Genomic DNA, 7,432 nt, shown 5'->3' on the forward strand with positions numbered 1-7,432 from the left:
CCTTCTGCAAAATAATCTTCCTGAGCCCCTTACCTTCCCTAAGAGTTTTTGTTACATGTTCTGGATTTCCAATTTACTTTAAAGCTTTAGAATTTCTTTGTGGTCTATAACATGCTAATATTTTTAATTGCCAGTGTTAATTCCAACAGATTTTTAGACCTTGTGGGCACATTAAAAGTGCAAATTGATGTAAATTCTCTCGGGCATATTTCTACATGTGCAGGGACAAAGAAGCAGATTTGCTGCTCCTAGCAGCAGACTGCTTTTGCTCCCTGCTGGCCTGAAATGGACCCCTGCAGCAGCCAGGGGGAGCTCTAGGCTGCCCCTGGATGCTAGCCCAGGGGCCAGGAGATGGGTGTCTCCTGGTGTTGCCAAAACGGCTAGTTTCGTTCCCCTGGAGGCTTGTTCAATTACCCTCGAGGAAAGAGTCACACATACATACAGGCTGGGTCCATCTAGGTTTATTGTTTGCAAACAGTTCGACCGAGGAGCAGAGAGCTCAAATCAGGGCCGACCATGAGTCCGGCCTGGAATCACATTTTTATAGCTTACATTCAACAGAGTCTTGACGTACTAGAAGTTTATTGGCTGCAGTACCAGTTCCTAATTGTGACGTCTTATCTTGTAGGCTGTACTTAACTAGTTATTGGTTAATGTGACTTATCAGGGTTAGTACGTGCGCACTCAAAGGTAGAATTGCAGCATGCTCAGAAGAAAAGAGCAATTTCAACAAAGTTAGTTAAACTTTAGTAACTTCTTATCTTAACGTAACCTTAAGGCACTGGACAGAGATGATTTCAAAATGCAAGGCAAGCAGTAAGAACCACAGCTTGGACATTAGACCTCCTGATCTTTACACAAAAGGGTCATAAGATGGTCATAAGACACTTCTATCATATGGTTGTTGCTCAAGCATTACAGCAAAATTATGGGGGCTAACGTCTTTTTACTACACTGGCATGGGCTGGTACATTGCTCCTGGGCCCTGGGAGCTGCCTGCTGCTGGGGTGAGCTCTGCTACCAGAACCTAGTTGGAGACAATGTTCCCCTGCCCCGGGAAGAGGGAGCTCCCAGCCTCTGCTCTGTGATTGTGGGACTGGGAGATCCTTATCTCCCATTTATAGCTCCACAGTCTTTATCTCCCATCCTGGCCCAACGACCATGGAGCTGGTGCTGGGAGAGAAGGATCTTCCAGCTGGAGCCCCATGGCTGTGAGACTTTGGCTGGGAGATAAGGGAGGAACTCCCAGCCCTTCAATTGCGAAGTGGGTCCTGGCAACTCCCCACTGCCGGGGCAGGAGGACATTGTACTCGCTTGGGGTTTGGTGGCAGGGTCCATTCTGGCAGTAGGCAGCTCCTGGGGACAGGGAGCAATCTCCTGTCCCCTGCTGCACATTGCTCTCAGTCAGGTGTCTACCCATGCACTAATGTGCAGTAGGTAATGTCAAGTAAATTTGCTATTTCCATTTGCAGGTAGCAAATTTACTCATGGTTACAGCCAATTACCATGCAGTAGGTGTTTGCATGTGTAGATGTGGTGGCTTTTTGCACAGTAATTAGCTCTACTGCAGAGTAAAGCATCTTGTGTAGATGGGCCCTGTAAAGATTTCATTTGAAGAAAGTTACCTTGACACTGTCATGTTTACAATAATACAGTTGTGAATGTCTGGTTGCTTATTGATCTTTCACTTAGTTGTGTGTAATAGAAATTGAGTGTGGTATAGTTTTGGAGAGATACTGCATTAACAGTTCATAATACAGAGATAATGAAGAGGATTTGGGAAATTAAATCAAGGAACTAACTTTGGCCATATTAACATCTGAAGGAAATTTAATTTTATTAATGGCAAGCACAATACCATATATATAGAAGTAGCAAGGAAGATCGTTTATTCTGATCCAACTTATTGGTTCATATTGGAGGCTACCACATTTCTCCATTAAGTATTTGATAAGCATTCACTTTCAGCAAATTAAATGTCTCTAATAAGGCTTTAACAAAGGTTGATAACAGAAATTAAAACTACAAGATGCTCTGCTGGCTTCATATATCACAGATAAAATCTAAGATGTCTTGTTATGATTTGTAAATAGGGACAGTCAAAAAAAGGCCAGTAGTAATACAATTTTGATGACAACCAGCATGTTATCAGCATTTTCACAAGTGTCCCCGCTATTCCAATCACTGGAACTTTTAAGTAAACCTAGATCCTGTTTATGCAAACCTGGGGCTGCTTTATGTTTTCCCATGAGGTTCATGAGAATTTAACATTCCCAGATGGGTTGTTGTCTATTTAGAATTAGATGAGTTCAGAGGAGTTTGACTTTGATATTTATTACAAAATCATTCCAACCCCTAAAGTCATGGTGAAACTCAGTGTGGAAAGTCAAAGGTAAAAGCACATGGATCAAAATCAGATAAGATACTTATATTAATCCTTGGAAAGAGAAACTACTTCTTCTCTTTTTTATCAGTCTTATCACACGTACAGGTATAAATCTATAGTAAAGAACTCCATGTGCTTCATACGTTTTTATAACTGATGGAGTATAAGAATCAGAAAGGCAGACAGGTGAGTAGATCAATAGACTGACAGGCAAAGAGACACAAATTGGAATAGGGCCCTGCAGTTTTGAAAACTCCTAAAAGAGATTCAGAGATGTGAAAGCTTACCATTGGCAGGATTAAGTACATGCCATTTGCCCTTTATGTTAAAAAAAATAGGATTTTGGTTCAAGATCTAAATATACCAGTGCTGCTTTTAATTTAAAATGGATAAAGACAGTTTAGCAGACTGAGAAAGGGGAATTGTATTTTTCCAATATCAGCATTTAAGATAAGTGGTATTTTGTTGGGATTCTGGCATTTTGTTCACTAATAATATAGCTGAATAGCATATGTATTTAGGAGATGTCAAGACAGCTTTGGTGCTAACATAGGCAGTGTCCATGGGTGTTAATAGCTGTTTGACATGGAGGGGGAGGGCGGTGAGGTGTGAGGGAAGAGAAATGCCATGAATAACGTAGAAAACTCTGCAATTAAGCGTATTCGTCTCAGTCTATGTGTGTTTGTATATGTGCATTGCTGTAAGTAACTGAATTCAATTGTATCATAAATCTGATCAGGCCTAATTGTAATGATCGCTCTAGTCTCTTTGTATGAATGTAAATAAGCCACTTCAGTACCCTCGCTTTGACAGAGTAATATATTTTTGTTTTATTTAACATAGGCATATAAAGAATTAGAGATGGGGAGAAGTTGACAAGTTCAAATCTGAATCTATAGCTAGATGCAAACTTTTTCTAAAGTCTTGGAGCATTCATTGATAGGGTTTTCTTCCATTGTTTAGAAGGCATCCAGCCTTCTAAACCTTACAATATCTTTAAAACCAAGGTGTTAGTTGCACTGCAGGAAAAATTTGCACCAAAACTTCAGTATAGCCTTTCCTTTCAAATATACATATATATGATTTTTTCCTGCAGTGTAACTAATCCCTGGAAATAAAGGAATGCAGACAATGGTATATCAGAATATATAGAATAATGGTCCATCTAGTCTAGCATCCTGCCTCTGGCGGTGGCCTCTGCTGGATTCATCCCAGGAAGAAAACTCTTTCACCTATCAGGCACCTATCCAATTATCCAATAGCCCCAGGAATTGTTATCCTGATTAGTGTAACTTAAGAAGCTATTTTTATTCACATGTGAAAAGGACCATGTTTTTTAAAGGGCTGTCCTTTGTGCTAAAGCCAAATATGTATGCTCAATCAATTGCTGCTTTACACGAGACATTTATCAAAATTAGTGAATCGTTTTAATAACTATACATGCAAATAAATGCACAGACATAAGACAGAAGAAACCCTCTATAGATACAAAGGTTTGCGAATTATAAGAAGCTGTTTTCCCTAACATATTATGTGTGATAGTAAGGGTTAACTCCCTTACTAAAGAGTGATGTCATCCACAGGAAGGGGTCAGTCGACCATTTTGGGTCAGGGGTTAGTTTTTACAATAAAGGCTTAATGAGGACAAAGACTCTTCCTGCTTCTTCCTATGATCCAGAATAACACATGGTGTAAGAAGTGGTGAATCCGGCCACCAACAGGAAATCAAACAGGTGATTCCCAACTGATGGATCTGACTCTAGCAGCATCTGAATCCAGTGCAGAGCAAAGCCTCAGCAGAGCCCAGTACGGTGCTGAGGCTGGCTACAGAGACCATGCAGGCACTCAAAGTTACATCACCAGAGCAGTTTAATTTTTAGTCCTCTGGAAAGTGGCCTTGATGGATCAGGTGTTTTAATCGCTTCAGGGAAGTGTTTGGCCTGTACAACCAGTCGGAAGCTTACCAAGTGAGTACTCTTATCTACTCTATGGGAGATCAGGTGGATGAAATTCTGCTGTCACTGCCTCTTATAGACTCAGAGAAAAAGCAATATGCTGCAGTGATAGAAGCATTAACTGATCATTTTTCTGAGCAAAAGAAATGTGATTTATGAATGAGCTAGATTCAACAGCCATACACAGGAGCCTGCAGAACCATCTTTGTATACAATGGCCAAATGCTGCCAATATGGGGAGCTTAAAAATGAGCTAATTAGGGATCATTTAGTTGTGGGGCTTTATGATACAGAACTCTCACAAAGATTACATCTGAACCCTGATTTAATGCTCCAGAAGGCTATCACACAGGCTTACCAATCAGACCTAGTTAAACAGCAACAAAGAAAAATCATGAGTGATTCTCAGTCCTGTCAGGCATTAGTTAATATGGATTCAGTGCACACTGTAAAAAAACTATGAACAAATACAAATAGAACTGACAGGTGCAATGAACACAGGGAGTGGTCCCACCTGCACCCACAGTGGCAAACAAGTGGGAAAGGAGGCCTATGCCACAGGTGTAGACAAACTCCAGGACATAGTCATGCTCAGTGTCCTACTACAGAAGAAATATGTCAGTGATGTAAAAAGAAAGGTCACTATGTTTCAGTTTGTTGCTCCACCACCAGAGTCTGTGAAGTCACAGAACAGGATGCAGAGGATTGCACAGTACTTTTAGATGAAGTTACAGAGTCTTTATCAGCTCCAGGAGTTTAGATGACAGAAACTGGGTTCAGTGGACAGCAAATACCATTTAAAATAGACACAGGAGCAACAGTCTCAGCTATCCCTGATTCTTACTACAGCCCACACAGGGATGGGCTTCTCTTTACCCCTACTGAACAGCTATGGGGACCAGGTGACACTACCCTCAAAGTACTGGGATCCTTTAATGCAAAGATGACACTGAAACGGAGATGGATAGACCAGGAAGTATTTGTGTTTGGTAATCTTGCTGTGTGTTTACTTGGCTTACTGGCTATACAGGTACTCCAACTCATGTATCAACTAGATGAAATATTGGACCAGAAATCCTTGGAGCAGTACTAAAGAAACAAAAACCCAGGGGTCTTTTCTGGTCTGGGAAAAATGTCAAGTGAATATCAGATATGCCTAAAATCTCATGCCATTCTGTATTCATCAACTATTCCAAGACAGGCACCTTTGCCACTAATGGACAAAGTTAAAGAAGAGCTAACACACATGGAGGAAATGGGAGTAATTACAACGACTGAAGAACCTACTGCTTGATGTTCTGTGATGGTGGTTGTGCCAAAACCCAATGGTAAGATTAGGATATGTGTTGACCTCACGCAACTGAATAAGAATGCATGCAGAGAAAGACACATTCTTCCTTCTGTGGAACACAGATTGGCTCAACTTGCAAGAACCAAAATTTTAACAAAATGGGTGCTCGGCTGGGGTTCTGGCAAATTCCTCTAGCCACTGAATCATCCAAGCTACCGACTTTATTACTCCATTTGGACACTACCAGTTTAAATGGCTACCTTTTGGAATTTCATCAGCTCCTGGATTCTTTCAGTTCCAGATGTCATAGATATTAGATGGCCTACAAGGTGTTTTTTGCCATGGCAGTGATATTTTGATTTTTGGGACCACCAACGCACGATATGATGCAAAAGTGAATGCAACACTTGGAACATTTCAAGGACTGGAGTTACACTTAATGAAAAGTGCACCTTTGCTACTTCGCAGCTGATGTTCATGGAACATTGGATTACACCATATGGGATCTAACCAGATCCATCAAAAGTTGCAGCCATCAAGGGGTTCCCAGAACCCAAAGATGTCCCTAAATTACACAGATTTTTAGGCATGGCCACATGCTTGTGCCTTTTTGTGCTGAACTTGGCAACAATAACAAAGCCTTTAAAAGACCTCTTAAGTGACAAGAACATATGGCTCTGGGGACCTCTACAGAAGTTGGCGTTCAGTGAGATCAAATCTATATTCAGTTCATCCCAGGTACTGGCCCAATATGATCCAATATGAGAAACGTGTATTGCAGCAGATGCTTCATCATACAGGATTGGAGGAGTGTTACAACAGTGTCAGAAAGCAGGCCACTGGGCTCCTATTGCTTTTGTGTCAAGAGCTCTTTCTCCACCTGAAACTCAGTATACACAAATAGAAAAAGAAGCACTAGCAGTTACATGGACATGTAAGCGATTCAGAACTTTCCTTGTGGGTCTGAATTTTACTTTACAAACTGACCACAAGCCACTTGTATCTCTGTTAGGAGACAAACCTCTCATTGAACTTCCACCAAGAATCCATAGGTTTTGCCTTAGAATGCTGAAATTTACTTGCAATATAGTACATATTCCAGGAAAAGATTTACAAACAGATGATACTCTTTCTAGGGTACCATTATAGACCACATTGTCTCCAGAGGAACTCCACCAGGAGCGAGATATTGCTTTTTATGTGGACGTTATTGCGGATGGGATACCCAGATCTGCTTTGCTACAAATGACTATTCAAGAAGTTCAAGAAGCTGATTCCTCTTGCCAGTATATAAAGAAATACTGTTTGGAAGGATGGCATCAAGTAAAATTCAAGGACTGTGAACTAGCAAAGTACCAACAAGAGAGGCTCAGTCTCCACATTGTCAGAGACTTAGTCATATTGCACAACAGAGTATTAATACCTTCAGCATTACACCAGGAATGAATGCTGCATACCCCAAGAGGTGGGGGGGAGGGGGAAAGGGTGGCACAGTGAGTGCCTGCAGGTGTTGGCAGTGTTTGTGGTGTCAGGGTCATGGTGGTGGCAAGTGGGGTGCTCCCACAGATGCCACTGGTAGCATTGGCAGCAGCCAGCAGCAATCGGGGACCTCCCACAGATGCTGCCAGCAGTGTTGGCAGCAAGGGGAAGGGGGATGGCAAGTGGTGACTGCCCTCATGCACTGCTGGCAGTGTCAGCAATGCTTTTCACAGGGAATGTACTGCCAATCTCAGGCGGTGCATGTGTACCCATGTGCACCCCTTCTGCCTCACCAATCACACCAGGAATTCCTAAAGAAAA

This window comes from Alligator mississippiensis, chromosome 2 (genome assembly GCF_030867095.1).
Source record: "Alligator mississippiensis isolate rAllMis1 chromosome 2, rAllMis1, whole genome shotgun sequence".
Classification (NCBI taxonomy): domain Eukaryota; kingdom Metazoa; phylum Chordata; order Crocodylia; family Alligatoridae; genus Alligator; species Alligator mississippiensis.